Here is a 16,667-nt window from a genome sequence, read left to right as displayed (position 1 = left end):
ATACCTTTACTCCTTTTTTCCACCTTTAAAATGTCCTCTTTCAACATTGTGACCATTCAAATCCTCATGATCTTTCAAGGCCAAGCTCATATCTCACTTTTTTCAAGAAGTCTCTCAGACAATGACCTGGCAGGTCACTACGAGCTCTGACTCCTCTGAAGTCCTTCTTCAGTATTTCTCACACATAGTAGGGAGTTGATTTTATCAAGAATTCTGTTAATTCTCTTTAACTTATAAATACCACTATCACAGGGAATATGCTCCATAAAGCAGAGTAAAGGGTTACTAACAATAATTACTGACACCTCTAGGTTTTTAATGATTCTAAGTATAGGCTAAAAGACATTACTCTAGGTGATTATTTTTTCTAGCTAAGAACAAATTCCTTTTAATTTTCTTTTCAGGAATAATACACTGGAACAGGATTTCAAAAACTATTCATGAGAATTAAAAAAGTGCAGATGACATTTCAGAACTTCATTTAAAAAATATCACTTGTAGACATAGCAAAATACATGTTATATTCCCATGGGATTTAACACTCAAATCAAACTAGAAAATGTTACTTTATAAATTTTATAATAAAATTGCTTCAGCTTCTTGTCAGTGAGCAAAATCCTTTTAATTCTCCTGGTTTGGAGCATGAAGTCTATACTGGTGTAGATCTATTTATTCTGAATTAATTCTCCCTACAAAATACATTAACATGTACATTTCAAAGATATCGTACTGTCATCTAATCCAGCGGAGAACAGAAATGGACTTTATTTCAAGAAGACTGTAAAGATTTGGGGGGAAAACTTAAATGTTAAAATTTTGCATACTTCACATATTTGAAACACTCATTAATAGATTTAAGTGTCGTTTAAGGAAATGCTAGTAATTCACTATTTTAAAGTTAAACATTGATAATGTAATATATTAAATTTATAATGTTATGTTCAACATTGATATAGAGGATCATGAAGCAGGGAGAGGTGTTCATTCTTTTTCACAAAGGACATTCTTAGTGTCAAAGCTTAATTTTCAAAAAGTTTAAAATGTGACTCTCAAATAAAGAATAAATATATGCCAAATATTTATTCAATTCATTCATGAGGGAACTGCAAGATGGTAAAGCCAATTCAATGAGTGTTAAGAGACAGAGAGATGTAAATAATTAACGAGGAGGAATGTCATGCTCAAAGAAGTTTGCTAAGTTAAACAGGTTAATGTCCTACAGGGCAACAAAACAGTAAACATTAGTATCTAGGTCTATCCATGGTAGGGGTCATTTGCATTTCTCCTAGACAAAAACCCATAAGTTAGCATAAAATATAACAAAATCTAGCTTCTAATCAATAGAACATCAAAACAAGGCACAGTCTCCTGAGGAATAATCATTGGAAAGCTCTGTTAGATAGTGTTCCAGAAAAATATGAAAGATATGAAAGATATGCAGTCATGTTAATGCCTTATTTAACTTTTTGGATACTTTTTCTTAACACTAAGAAACATCACTTTTGGAAGTACTTCATTTCTTACTTATATCGCTAGCATTTTGAATTCATTTTTTATTGAAACAATCTCAGCCTCTCCCCCTTCCTCCCCATCCCCCACCCCATCATATACCCAAAGAAAGCTCCTGTTTTTGTTTTCAACATCTTATGAGAATTATTGTGCATACAGAAGAGTAATATACAAAGAAACTGTGTGGCAGTGTGGATGCTTGACTGGCCTCAACCAGTTCTGAAGTGTTTCAGCAAAATTACAATTTATTACATGTTTTAGATCTTCAGGATTACTTTTAAATAGTACAAAGAAAGTCTTATATAATAAATTATGGGGTAAGCCATACTGCTTTGTGAGGCATCTTGCCCTTTTCTTTCTCATCTTTAAAATAATCTAATAAAGATGTTCTTTACTAAATATGATATGATTGAATTTACAGGCAAAATCTCTTTCAGGATATAGACCTGAAGTGGAAGAGGCCATGGCATCCCTTCACAATTAACATGTCTACATAAATAAACCAGTCAAACTAATTTTCTATCAGTTTGGCACTTCTAAACTCCCATATCCCTTATTAAGTATGAGTAAATTTTACTATGAAAACATTACCACTGATTTCTGGCTTTCTTGTTTTGGTATTTGCTTCAGGCAGGCAGCTTATTCCATTAGCCAGTAGCATTGAATAAGGTAATACGGGTTGTGCCCTGTCTAAGACTCTCGTCCAGGAAGATGAGGGGATGCCGAAATTCAGCCCAAACTTCCCTCTTCAAGCCTGGGACCCATGGAGCTTCATATCTCTGCAGGGAATACTCTGTTAAAAATTCACACAAAGGTAACTTTTGGATAAACTATGGTTGCTATTAATCTGTGATCCACCTTATCAAAGCAATAGCGGCCTCATTCTACCTCTGAATCAGAAGGAAAATTCTAACTGTAGAGGTTTCTTGATTTCATATGTGCATGTATAGCCATACGCCTATGAATAGGTTTGACACAGCTATTTTCAGGAAGGCTAAATTAAATAACTAAGGATAGGACAGGGTGTGGAGAAGAGACACGGAAATTAGAAATTCACAACACTTAATGAAATTAATAGCTAACATTTATTAAGAACATACTGTGTTCCAGAACTAAACTACATTCTATATATGAATCATTTCAATATTTTGTTGAATAGCAGATTCTACATATACCATAACTGCCTTTGGCTTTGCATGACTGAATGAATTGATCAGAAATTCAAAAATTATACCGTATAATAATCTGGAAGCAAACAGAAGAACCTAGACTTTAAATCTTCATTCCGCATAACATATTGCAAAAGTTTTCATTTTTAATTTCAACTAAAGAATCTCTTTACAGAACTTGTTAAGAATATACCCCAGCTGCTGCTCTTTCTTTTCAGTGTGACCCCAAACAAGGACTGTTTCACATGGTTTTAGGTTTCTGCATGGAAGTTTAGCACAGCTGTGATATCAAATGCAGTACCACCTGGCCTAATCACCGTAACAATATGTCCTCTGTCCTGTGCGCTAACAGATGGATTGGGTATCAGCCTGATGTCATAATCTGTTAAGTTTGCAGTATGGAGCATTACCCATCCATTTAAGATTCATCTCATCTTCTCTGATGGCATGTTGTACCCTAAATGGAGAGATGACACTATCATTATATGCCACTATCACTAGTCATATGGGATCTTCGTTTGCATTACTTAAGGATAATTATATGGTGTTCTAATTCATTTGGTGAACTGTCACTCCACTACTGAAATACTTATGTGGAATTTTAACAAATACCATGACATTCATAAAGCAGATTACTAGTCTTCAATATTTATTTCATTCTTTTTTAAACTTCAATTTCTAAATATTGACTTTCTTAAATGTGTGCTGCTAAGTTTCTCTCTGGAGCATTAAATTGAATCTCTAATTGTACAGTTGAAGTGATTTTATACTTACATCTAGGCTCTCATATGAAATATAAAAGTTATCAGTAATATATGCATCTGTAACATCTATAGTGAACATTTAAAAGAATATGATTACCAATAATTAATTCATCGAGCATTTATTGTATCTTAAATGCAAGGCACAGTGATAGGCAATGGGAATACAGAGATAAACACAAAATTATTCCAGCCTCCTAGTTGCTTTTAGTCTTTTCAAACCCACCTCTTTTCTCCACTGCTCTTAGAAAAACTCATTATTGGAGCCATGCAAATAGCAGTTCTCCAAGTATGGTAGACCCTGTTTGTTGAGTAGACCAATGTCCATCACCAACCCTTCTTCCATTGTTAGTTACCTCTCTATATAGATACTAGGAAAAAAAAAAGCATTACTCGTCTTGTCATTCTCCCTTGTACCTAGACTTAGCCAGTGAGATGTAAACAGAAAATTGGTAGAAGTAATAGTTGAAGTATGTTGGGGAGCTGTGGGAAAAACTTCATTTTTCTCATAAAATAGAGAGAAATCTATTACCACCTCCAGTCTCCCTTATTATATCCTTAAATATGGACATGATACTGGCTGGGAATTGCAACAGCATAAGGTGATAAAATAATTGCTAAGATTGACCAGGTACAGGATAGAAGGCACCTGGGAATGTAATAATATTGTTGAGCTTCTCTGCAGTCCTTGCATGACTTCTTACTGAATAGAAATAAACTTATTCTTTGTTTAGTCTACTGCTAAATAATTTGGTATTTGTAGACAAAAACAATGAATATGCCAATTAAATAAAAATAAATCAACTTCATGAATATATCAAGAATTTTCTAATTAATACCTCCTTTTAAAATTATATTTATTTTCCAAACAGAGATGGTAATTGTAGAGCATTATTACCACAGTGTAATTTGGTTTAGGATGGTTACCAGTATAGATATGTGATGCAATAACTTCACTAAAATTATAAGTAGTTCCTATGTAATAAAGTATTAATATATCTCTTTTAACCATATTGATGAACTACTCATTAAAGCTATCTGTAGTACCATTGATATTTTTTATGAAAATGAGATTTATTTTACATTAGAATATTGAGAAATATTTTATCTTTATTCATTATTATTTATTCTTCTTCATCCATCTTTAAAATGTTAAAATTTCTTCCACAAAATTATAATCTTGTGCACTTTTCTACTACAATATTTTAATTCAACTAGTGTGTCTTCCTCACATGTGGCTTTGTGTTGGGAGCAAAGAATGTAATGAAATGTGAGAAATGACCTCTTCCATCAAGCTCACAATCTAGTGAAAGGAAAGCAATAAGTCAACTTCTACATTGAACAGCACATCTGTGTCAGAGAAGCAAAGTAGTGGGTACTTTACTGCTCCATTCTGATGCCCTCAAGTCCAACACACTCAATTCCTAACTGCTAGGCTATGTGGCAGCTAATGCATCATTCACAACTGCTTCGATCAAAGAGAATTTCCCTCAGATACACACAACTATTTTACCCAAGGTTATGTGGGATCCAAAGTCTGGTCTCCTGGCCTCCATTTGGGACAACTCTGAAGAATATCCCAGGTTTATAACTCCTCATCTGATTGGCTGAAGACTCAGTTACAACTGTTTTGAGGGACAGTTTCTCTTTCCACTCAATTTTGCTTTTCTCATTTTCTTTCAGGTCTATTTCATGAGAGTACCCTCACATAAAGCCTCTACAATGCAACTAGTTCCTAAAGAATAAAATATCTGACCAAAATCTTGATGATGAATAATTGGCATCTGAGAAAAGAAAGACAATCTGCCAAAGGGGGGAAAAAAATTTGCTAGAATGAACACTTTTAAAGGCAGAGGTATGTTCAAGAAACTGGACTAATGTAACGATTTTAGCATGTATGATGTAGTTTAGGAAGATGGAAAGATATATAGAATACGTTCATAAAAGATTTTGCACAACAAAAATGCTTGAATTTTATCCTGGAGGCAATAGAAAATATTATCAATTAAAATTAGAAGGAACAATCAAATGCCCTACTTCAACAAATCAGGGCCTATTATTTTTACCTAATAAAAAATCCAGAGGTAGTTTGGCTGCTGGCGTTGGTTCTAAAATTTATCTGTAGCAGATACCAGGCCCTGTTTTCTCTTGGTTTTCCTCATGACCTAAGAAATCGGTGGAGGCTCCAAGTATTTGTTCAACAGAGGAATAAGCAGGAAGAGGAAAACTGGTAGCAGTGCCAGCCCTCTTCCCTTTTCCTTCCTGAGGAAGGCAAAAGCTTTCCCAACACCTTCCCAGTACATTTCTGCTATGTGTACTTAACTTTTATTGTCTTTATGGTGGCAGCAAGCAAGGTAGAAGGAAGATTAGAAGAAAGGTTGGAAGCAGGTATAAACGAAAGCTGAAGAAGTCAACCTATGTTATCCATAAGGTTACTGAAGAAGTTAGAGGAGGCAACAGGCAGGGTAACATTTGTATGAGGAGGGAAAATTCCATAAATGGAGCAGTATGGATTGAATAGTATAGTGATGCAAATAAGATAGGATGAAGGCCTGAAATAAAGAATCAGTGTGATCATGGTAGCAGGCATGGGAAGAAATGGAACAAAGTAAGAGATATGTGGAAAGATATGGTCAAGATTTGGAAACCGACATGACTCAGTTGCTGCGAGATGACACCTAAATTTCAGAAGCCTTAAATATCTTGATATTTGTTTTACTGATTTGCATATGCATCATCATTTGGATATCACTGAAATGTAACAGGTATTATTCCCATTTTAGAGATTTAGAAACCAATGTTCAAAGAGATCAAAGGATTTACTCAAAAATCCCATGGCTAGTAGTTTTCGGAACTGGAGGTCAAATCTAATTTTTCTGATGATTAAGTCACTCATTCTTACTCTCTGAACTGTGGGATTTAGTATAGCTCTAATGAATAATTTTCTTATTATCTAAATTATAAGGCACTAGAATTAGTCACTAATGGTAGCTGTGCTTCTATGAGCAATATGGCTTTGTGAATTCTACAAATCTCCATGAATACAAAATGGATGCTCATAGATAGCAGCTATGAACAGAAAAAAAGAAAAAGAAAAAAGAGAGAGAGAACAAAAAGGAGGAAAGAAAAACTGTCTAGAACAGAATGTAGAAAATGGGTAGACATTTATGTTCAGATCAAATATTTAACATTTCAAGAACTTACACTTTGTCAGTTTGATTTTATGGCCATTGCTCAAATATTTATGTGTCTTTCATTTATTCACAAATGTTAACCTCCTAATTACATCAGGAACTATGTTAGGTCCTGGGTTTAGAAAACTGAATAAGACACAATTGTAGAAACTGATAGTTTATTTGAACAAAAGCTCAATTTGAAATTATTTTTTTTAATTCTGCAATACCCTTAAATAACTAAAATTTTTAAAATGAGAGGGAAGGCTTCAGGGGGAGAACTAGGAATAATAATATTTTCACAAGTACATGAATGCTCATGCTCTTCTGCTCATAAATGCAGAAGAAAAAAGGTATTCTGTGTCTACAAGGAATTACCAGAAAATTCGATGAAAATTTACTCTCATGGAGTATAGGTTAGAATTCATTGTACTTTGTATTTCCCTGAATTGAATGTTATGTGAAAGGGAAGAGTAGTTCTACTATATTCACTGAGGCACATACATTCACAGAGGAGAAATGACTAATTATTCATTATAACCTATTAATCATAATCTGGGAAAAATAATCATAAGAAGTAGGCCAAACCATTTAAATATTTGTAGTGGTCAAGTTTGGGGAGTAAGGGAAAAGAGTTGCCAGAATTTACCAACTATTCTAAAATAGCATGAAAATACTAAAATATACTTGAATGCAATGTAGAAGAAAACCAAATAGCATAGAAGGTTGACAAGGAGAGACAGAATAATTAGATGCATGACTTTCAGCAAGTGGGATGGAAGGAGATCAAGAGTTCCAGTGAACTTATTGGAATTTTATTTTAAAAAGGAATACATTACATCTTTGTAAATATCTGTATGCATTATATTTGACTATAGATCTTTACCTGTGTTTACATTTTTTCATGTGACATTTGCTTTTTCTGACTCAACAGGGAGAAATACAAATATCTTACTTATTAATTTAATTTAAAAATCTGAAAATATTTTAATATTTTTCTCAATAATTTAGAGGACACATATAATGGATTCATAAACATCCTCCTTTCTATGGTCAGACATATTAATCCTATAGCTATTTGCTTTGCCCTTGTTTTCAGGCATTCCAAAAGTATTACAGTACAGCTAGCTTATTATATTGTGTCTCTCTTCTATAAAGCAATTTCTACAGAATTTATTTTATAAAAATATTAAATATCAGTAACTCAAGATTTATTTGCTAAAGAGATTTGCTATTTACCTAACACTTTAATTTTAGCTGTCTCTCATTATGTTACCAACTGTAGAGAAAGCAGATATTTTAAAATGAATTTTGCCACATATACAGAGCAAATATTTTTTAATCAACTTTTTGAGAGGCTTTACACTTGTTACTAATTTAAACAGGCTAACAATGTCTTAATTGTCAGGTGTAATTCTGGAAATTTTTAACTTTAGCATTGAATTCAACTTTTTGTTACTGAGAAATAATGCAGAATATTATGTAAAATATTTTATAAAATTCCCCTGGAAAATAGTAAAGGAATGCAAAATTTAATCAATATTTACTTTAACTTTGACATTGCTTATCTACAATAAATTATAAATATTTTATAAATGAGAAAGACATAGGTTTTAATTATAAGTAGTTTCACCTAAAAGATTCGATAATGTATACTTTAAATTGGATTTCTTCAGACAATTCTACCATATGTTACATGCTTACTATTTAATACTTAATACCTAGGAATTAACCAAAGGCCTTGAAAAATCGAATAGTATTGTACTTTCATGGCCCTTGTCCTTTGTATGTTCTTTTCCCCACAAAAATATAAATACAAAATGCTTAGCTCCCACATTTCTCCTCTCACTAGTATATGCTTTATCCATAGCCAGCTAATTATTATTTCCTGAACACTACATGCTCTTTAAGGTAATTTTGCACTATGTAAGTGGTTTCTTCTTTTCAATAGCCTTCTTCTATCCTCTATACATGGGAAACATTTGTTTAAGTTTCAGTGCAAGCATTATTTCCTTTAAGAATCTTTCCTCATTTACCCTAGCAAAAGTTAGCTCCTAATCCTCTATTCTCTATTTTTAGCTTGCAGAATATTTTAACTCTGAGTACTTCCTTGAAATACAGTATATTTTATAGATATCCCCATTTGTTTAAGTCTTCCTTTTATGTCCCAGTCAAAAGGTTCCATCATACAGTTTTATATTTCTGATTAAAGTTAATCCTAAGTTTAAGATAATTGCTATCTCTATAGAAAATGATCTATTTTTCTATTATAAGTTCAAGCTAGCAATAATTATCTCTATATGGGATAGCTAATCATTTGCATATTTGCTTTTTGGTTAGATAACTTACTGAATTATCTTACTTCTGTAACAGTTTTTCAATTGATTCTGATGTGTTTTCTCAGAGGAATAATAAAAAATAATATAATGCTACCTCTGTTCTAATATTTTTAACTTTTTAAATATTTCCTTATCTAATTGCATTGTTGAGCACTTCTATAAGAATTTTAGACTGCTGTTCTTATGCCAGGTATGTTATTCTACTTCTGAATTGGATGTGTTTCTATTGTTTTACCAATAAAGGATGGCTGTTGATTTAAAATATATATTATTATGTGCTGAATATAATTGCATGCTCTTTCAACATATATCAAGATAATTTTCTCTTTGAACCTTTAGTAAAGGGAACTTTATAATATCATTTTTATTTATAGTGATTTTGTTCAACTGAATTTGGAGGAATTTACTTATGGTCTTTAGAACAATATAATGGAAATAACATTTTGAAAACATTGATTAATGTAATTTTTATTTCCTCAAAAACCTTCTTACCCAGCTACTATTAAGTTTATTGAGGCTTATTGCCCAAGAAGAGGAGGAAAGTTTCAAAAGTCACAGGTAGAAAAGTTCCTACCACCCAACATACAGGAAAAGAAAGGAGATGGATCCTTACAATTACAAGAAAAGTGTCTGAGGGGAGGAGGAGAGAGAAAAAAAGAAAGTATGGGACACAGATAAAGTAGGTTTTTGTTCCTCCATCTCCCACACTTCCCTTTGAAATGCAGATAATTGAGATAGTTCATACCTGAACATGTTTACAGGAAATTTTCAGTGGTCTTTGTTTCTCAAAGCATTGTCTAGAAAAACTTTCCAATCAACCTAATGTCATTAAAAGGTAGTTTAGAAATGAATGAGTTACTTTTAGGTGTGTACAATAAATGTCAGTTTCACCACCTTTGACTCTCCAAGTTGGTTCTGACAATATAGGTAAGACACAAACTAAGAAGCTGTATATTCACTGAGCATATCTGCCGACCAGATGAACTTGAGGTTGGAGCAAGAATCTAGGAATGTTGTGACCAAAATCTGTGAGAGTAGAGAGGGCCATCAAAGACTTCAAAACACTAGGCAGTATCAGCAGCACCTCTTCAAGAACATATGCTATATATTTATGGACTTACATTCTTCTACCAATTGTAAAAATGAAATATGTGCATGTGTGTGTATACACATGTATACATACAACCTATGAAAGGGGAGATTTTATTTATCTCTTAAAACTTTTGAATCCCATTGCCTACCCACTCTATATCTAAATTTTCTTTGGATAACCTATGAAGATATACATTTTGTTATTATTATCTTCAGGGTTTTTTTATCCCTTTCAATAAATATTTTTATATTTGCATTTGACTTCATAATCATTATGACTACAGTTATATTAGGTACTTAATCCAAGTATTACTGCATACATTTCTCAAACCCATTTAAGTACATCTTCCCTATATGTGAGTTCAGACAACTAAATCTCTTCTCCATATTTTTATCCAAAATTGAAAATAAAAAAGACTGTGGAATATAAATTCCTTAAGTCCTTATATCTCTGAAGATGTAATTCTACTATCTTTTTTCATAAATGATTGTTTGGTCCAGTGAATACTTTTTTGATAATCATGTTTTCCCCTAAACCAAAGGCATTTTTCGCTACTGTCTTCAAATAGATTTGTGTGAAAATAAGCATGATGCCACCATAGTTTTTACATTTGGACGTTTTCTGTTTTAATAAAAAATTGTAGGTTGTCTGTTTTAAGAATAAATTATGCGTTTATATGTCTTCTTCCATATTAAATGTTTGATTTTTTTAATTTAAATTTTTACTTTTTTTTTTTTTTTTTTTTTTTTTTTTGCCGTACACAGGCCTCTCACTGTTGTGGCCTCTCCCGTTGTGGAGCACAGGCTCCGGATGTGCAGGCTCAGCGGCCATGGCTCACGGGCCCAGCCGCTCCGCGGCATGTGGAATCTTCCTGGACCAGGGCACAAACCCATGTCCCCTGCATCAGCAGGCAGACTCTCAACCACTGCACCACCAGGGAAGCCCTTTTTAAAAAAAAAAAAAAAAAATCTTTTTTTGGAGTATACTTGCTTTGTAATCGTGTGTTCGTTTCTGCTTTATAACAAAGTGAATCAGTTATATATATACATGTGTTCCCATATCTCTTCCCTCTTACGTCTCCCTCCCTCCCACCCTCCCTATCCCACCCCTCTAGGTGGTCAAACCACTGAGCTGATCTCCCTGTGCTATGAGGCTGCTTCCCACTAGCTATCTAAATTTCACCAGGTTATGCTTACATGTGGGTCTCCTTTTACTTATTTTTCATGGTTCTTTTAAAGGATGCAAACTTAAAAAGAGTTATTATTTTTCCTTATTACTTTAATTCATATTTTTATTACATTTTTTCATATTTCACTTCTATGTGTACTATTGTTTCCTAGAAATATTATATATTCTTGGGATTCCTGAGTCAGTCTTTCATGTCTTTGATTTTTTGTCATCATCTCCACTTTATATTAATCATTTCCTTGCATTCTGGGAGAATTATTGAGCTGATATAATTTATTGATTCAGTTGTTTGAAGTATGCAGTTGCTTGTTCACTGCTTCCATGAAGTTGTTTTTTTTTAACATGTTTTTAATCAAGTCATCTTTCTAGATTGCATATTATTTCTTTTGATAAATACCACATCCTTTAAAATCTTGTTGAGAGGATATGTTAGAAGTTTTATGTGTTTGTAGAAGTCTGGTTCATGAAATTATGAGAGAGAGAGTGAGGGGAGGGAGGGAGAGAGAGAAAGAGAGAGAATTTTCCAGAATAGCTCTCTTTTTTTAAACTCCAGGCTACTCTCTGTCTCACTTGGAAATTCTCCTTTGGTTGGTTGTGAAATTCTAAGATGTTACTAAACAGGTGAACCCCATCCTTTGCATATAATGAATAAAGTTGTAGCTAATTCTCTCAATCTAATTTCATCTCCCCATATCCTACACAATTGTCTCAAAATATCTGGTCAATTGAGTATGACTTTCTTTGTTTTCTAAGAGTGTTTTAGATTTTTTCCATGTGTTAATATTTACTTGGTTGTTCCATCAGATTCAAGAAGGAATGAGACTTGAACATTTGAGCTGAAAGCTTAATTTTACAGTTTGAAACTACAGTTGAAGACACATTTTGGAAATACCTTGTTTTAAATGGTTAAAGATTTCAGTGATGTTAAGCAACATGTGCTAAACTACTCAGCTAGTGGCTCCATTTTCTCAAGTCATTTTATTTGTGTCATTAGAGTTTTTTAAACAAATTTTTTATTTTAAATATTATTCTCCTCAATCCCTCACTCCACACCTTAGGAAGAATAAGCTTCAGTGTTAACTCATGAAAACCTTTTGATCATACATCAAATCCAATCTTTAAGAAAAGACATGGGAACATATGTATATGTATAACTGATTAAATTTGTTATAAAGCAAAAAATAAAAAAAATTAAAAAAAAGAAAAGACAGAATGATTAGATTGGTGAGGAAAAGAGGTAAATATTAAAAATGCCTTAAAAATACTCTGTCAGGTGGGATCCTTTGAGAATCAGAAGAATGAATAGTTTGCAGAGGAAAGAAAAGAAAAGGAGATAGTTTCAAAATGAGAAGAGAGAGCATACCAAACCAAGTTCAGACTCCTTTAGGTAGCAGTTTAATAAGTTATTATAACTTTTGTGGAAGGCTGCCACCTTCAAGCTATATAAGTTATGAAATCTGCACCCTAAGAGCACAAATGACAAAAACACCCTCCTTGATCAAAACTCTAGTCAGGCTCCTCTAAACCTTCTTCTCAACTGGGCCTCAAGCTTGCTCTATAAGAAATGCAACTCTCAGAACAAATGATTTTGTCCATCCTCCACTCTAGGAGAATTGAAGGAACACTAGCACGGTTTCTATCAACTCAAGGCTATCTCCCTAGATGAACCTTGCCTAGGACAGCTAAAAATCGCCAAAGGAACTTACTGTTTGTTTCAGCCAAAACCTGACAGTAGATTCTTGAGCCTCTTCTTGGATAAGATCCTTTAGAAAGCTTACAATTATAAATGCTTTCTCTGCCCCTCTGAGATGTAAATCTTCTTCCATCCAGAACTGTCTCCTTAAGCACCTGGGAGCCATCTCTTTGAAATGCAAACCTCCAGTGAGATAGCTTTTGCTCTCTTACCTCTTAGACCTGTGGAAGGGTAAGGGCCTAACTTTGTTGGGCATCTTGTTCCAATTTGTAAAACTATCTCCTACCCTAAAGATATGCTTCTTCAAATAAGTATCAATTAACAAACCCACATGGCTTATTCACATTGACCAACCCATTTCCTCATATTTTGTAATTATTCTACTTCTCTCATGCTCCCTCATACTGCCTTCAAAATACCTAGTCATTTTAGTTAAGCTCAGGTGACACTGAAGTCTCTCTTTCCTGATGCAGTAGTGATGAATAAAATCTGTCTTACTGCCTTTAACAAATATCCAGCTTTGTTTTTTTTAACACATTCCAAACCAGTGTTTATCAAGCTTTGATGTGCACAAGAATCATCTGAAAGCTGCTTAAACAGAGATTCCTTGTTCTCAGTTTTGGAAATTCTGATTTCATAAGCCAAAGATGGGATCCAAAGCTCTGAATTTCTAACGATTCACCGGGTAGTGCTGATGCTGCCTGGAGATCATAATCTGAGTAACACTGGTCTAGGTCAGTCATTCTATCTCTGTCTTTGAGAAGAAGGAAAATAAATAGAAAAATAAAAAGTAGAACAACAAAACATATATACATATACACCCAAGTGTTAAATATGTGTGGTTTCTACTTATTTTAAGATCTTTGAAAAGTGTTCTCAGATAGATACATGTCTGATCTAGTTCTAATTTTCTGGGGAGGGAGGAAAGTGGGGCAGGGAGAGCTGGAAGTAAAACAAGTGTTCTTTTGTAGTTGTAATGATGTTGTTCATTAAAAAGCTGTATAATTAGATCAAAGTTTCCCATCAACACAAAATTAACTGGAGTCTGGAACAGTCAGTAATATAAAGTTCATTTATTTTGCAAAAAGAAGAGGATAAAGTTTGTTCCACATAGTAGAAAACAGCAGCTTCAAAGGCCCTAAGCAGATAGATATTTATAGAGTGTGCAAAATAGAAAGCAGACCAGTGATTCAGGAGGGAAGAGAACAAGTAATAGGAGGAACACAAGATGAGGCATGATTTAAGAGCTGTGTTAACAATTTAGAAGAAAAAAAAGCAGCAAATGGGAATTCAGGAGATAACAGATTGTCACTTCTAGAGTAATCATCTCAAAGATACATACTCTTGAGCAAGTCACTTTAAAATTCTTGTGTTCTTTCTTTCTTCACCGAGAACATTAAGATGTTCATTTGGCCAGGAGATGTTCACCAGAATTATGTATTGGAATTGCATGGGAAAAATTTTTAAAATACACATAGCCAGCTTTCCCTGAGAAATTTGACTCAGTAGCTCTAGATATTGTCTTGACTCTGGAAAATTCTCAGGTAGTTCTCAGGTTCTCTCTGGTTTGAGAACCAAGGCACTCAGTGATCACAGAAGATCTTTACAATAATATTAGACTCATTCAGAGATAGAAGATGGTAGTTATCATTCAAGGGCAGACCAAAAATATTCTTAAATACTAATTAAAATCATTCTACTGAGCAGTAATTCAGTAAGTATATATATTTATATAAAATTTAATATTTTAAATATTGAGTTCCACACACTGCTGATCATAACTTTAGACTGGGTTACTCTTACATAAATATAAAGAGTAAGACTCAAAAATCCCTATCACTGGGCTTCCCTGGTGGCGCAGTGGTTGAGAGTCTGCCTGCCGATGCAGGGGACACGGGTTCGTGCCCCGGTCCGGGAAGATCCCACGTGCTGTGGAGCATCTGGGCCCGTGAACCATGGCCACTGGGCCTGCGCGTCCAGAGCCTGTGCTCCGCAACGGGAAAGGCCACAACAGTGAGAGGCCCGTGTACCATAAAAAAAGCAAAAAATCCGTATCACTGACTATTTTATAGATTAAAATACCCTTGTTGACAATAGCATCTATTGTTTCTGCCTTCCCAGAATAGATACTCCCTTAACATGAAATGCATCCTTACTCTTTCCCTACTCTCTTCCATTCTGCAACCACCCATGGAAGTCTAAGTATTCTGATAAACAGATGTCAAAACACAAATAACTGTACTAGGATTTTTACTAGGGGAAATGTCTGTGTGAAAGCAAATAGGGATGGAGCAAGGAATAACAGGGTGAGGCACCAGATTGTTATGCAAGTTTGAACACAGAATGAAGAAAAGGGGGAGAAAATGTTGAGTATAAGTGTCATAGTCGGCTATGTATTGGTAGATTTAACAAAGCTATAGGAGAGTCCTTAAGCCATCCTTAGCCAACACAGCAGGCATGTCCATCTTAGGAACGAGTTTGTCATGGTATCCCCACCACACTTAGTCACTGACTAGGAGCAGCCCATGAGAGGTATAGCCTTGGTCAAATTCAGTGATGGGTTTCAAAGAATAGCAACTTAATCTTTAATTAATTACACTCTCTTGAGTAGGAAGGAAGTCTTAAAAGTGCAGTATTATTACCAACAGACCATTCCTACCCATTCTCAGCACATGAGTTGATCTGTTCAACCAATCACATGAGTCAGTAAATGGTACCTGACCCTAGCTCAGACAAGCAAGTTAGCTCCGAGAACCTGCTGACATTATTGGGGAAAATAGCATTTTATTTTCATTAGACATTTTAGCTATAAAAATGTTTTAATCTAGAACTAGTCAGGGATATCTCCCTCTGCCACTTTATGGGGGGAGGCTGGCAGAGAATGAAGCCAAAAGAGAAAAAAAAAAAACAAAACAAAACAGGAAGACATAGAGATTAAAGGTAGATTCCTGATAAGACAGCATGAACTCGAGCCCACCAGAATCATTTAATCTCGTGTACCTTCCAGATAGTTGTAATTACAAATTTTATTAAGATTTTGAGCCAATTTGAGCCATTTTTTGTTCACTGCGGTGAAAGTCTTGTGTAATGCAACATTTTTCTGTAAATTATATAATTAAATCTCTATAAGAAACTTTAGAGATAGATATGCTATCCTCATTTTATAGATGGGAATAAATCCCAGAAAGAGGAAATGGTTTCTCTAAGGTTATCTAAACTAGTAAGAGATTGAACTAGGACTCAAATTCCTACTTTCTTAATTGAAACTACATTGCCATCCATTTTTTTTTACTTTTTTTAGTTTTTTTGTGAATGTCTAATTATTGTTTTCCTGTTTTAACATGCATTATGTGGAATCATCTCTTATGTTGTAGTTACAGCACACATGTTTGCATTTAATTTAATCCTATGCCTATGTACATGGATGTAGGACTAAGATTTCAAAATCTGAAAACTAATAAAATTACCTATAGTACTCTATATTTGATTATATATTATTGATTTTCCCCTTATAGAATTATACAAGGGGTCTTATATAGTATTACTCTTTATACCATTTAATGAGTACATAGTTGATTTGCATTTTGTCACTTGATGTGTGTTTCTAGTTTACACAGGCCTCATGCATTTATTTCTGTTATTGTTTAAAGTCAAGAATGCAAAAATTTTTATACTTAAAATTGAGTGCTTCAAATTACCTTATTAAAGAATTCTAAGTGAATGCTAAAGAATGGACAGGCTG

Source organism: Mesoplodon mirus, assembly GCF_964341445.2.
Source record: "Mesoplodon mirus genome assembly, chromosome: 5".
Taxonomy (NCBI): Eukaryota; Metazoa; Chordata; class Mammalia; order Artiodactyla; family Ziphiidae; genus Mesoplodon; species Mesoplodon mirus.
Note: the sequence above shows the minus strand (reverse complement) of the source record.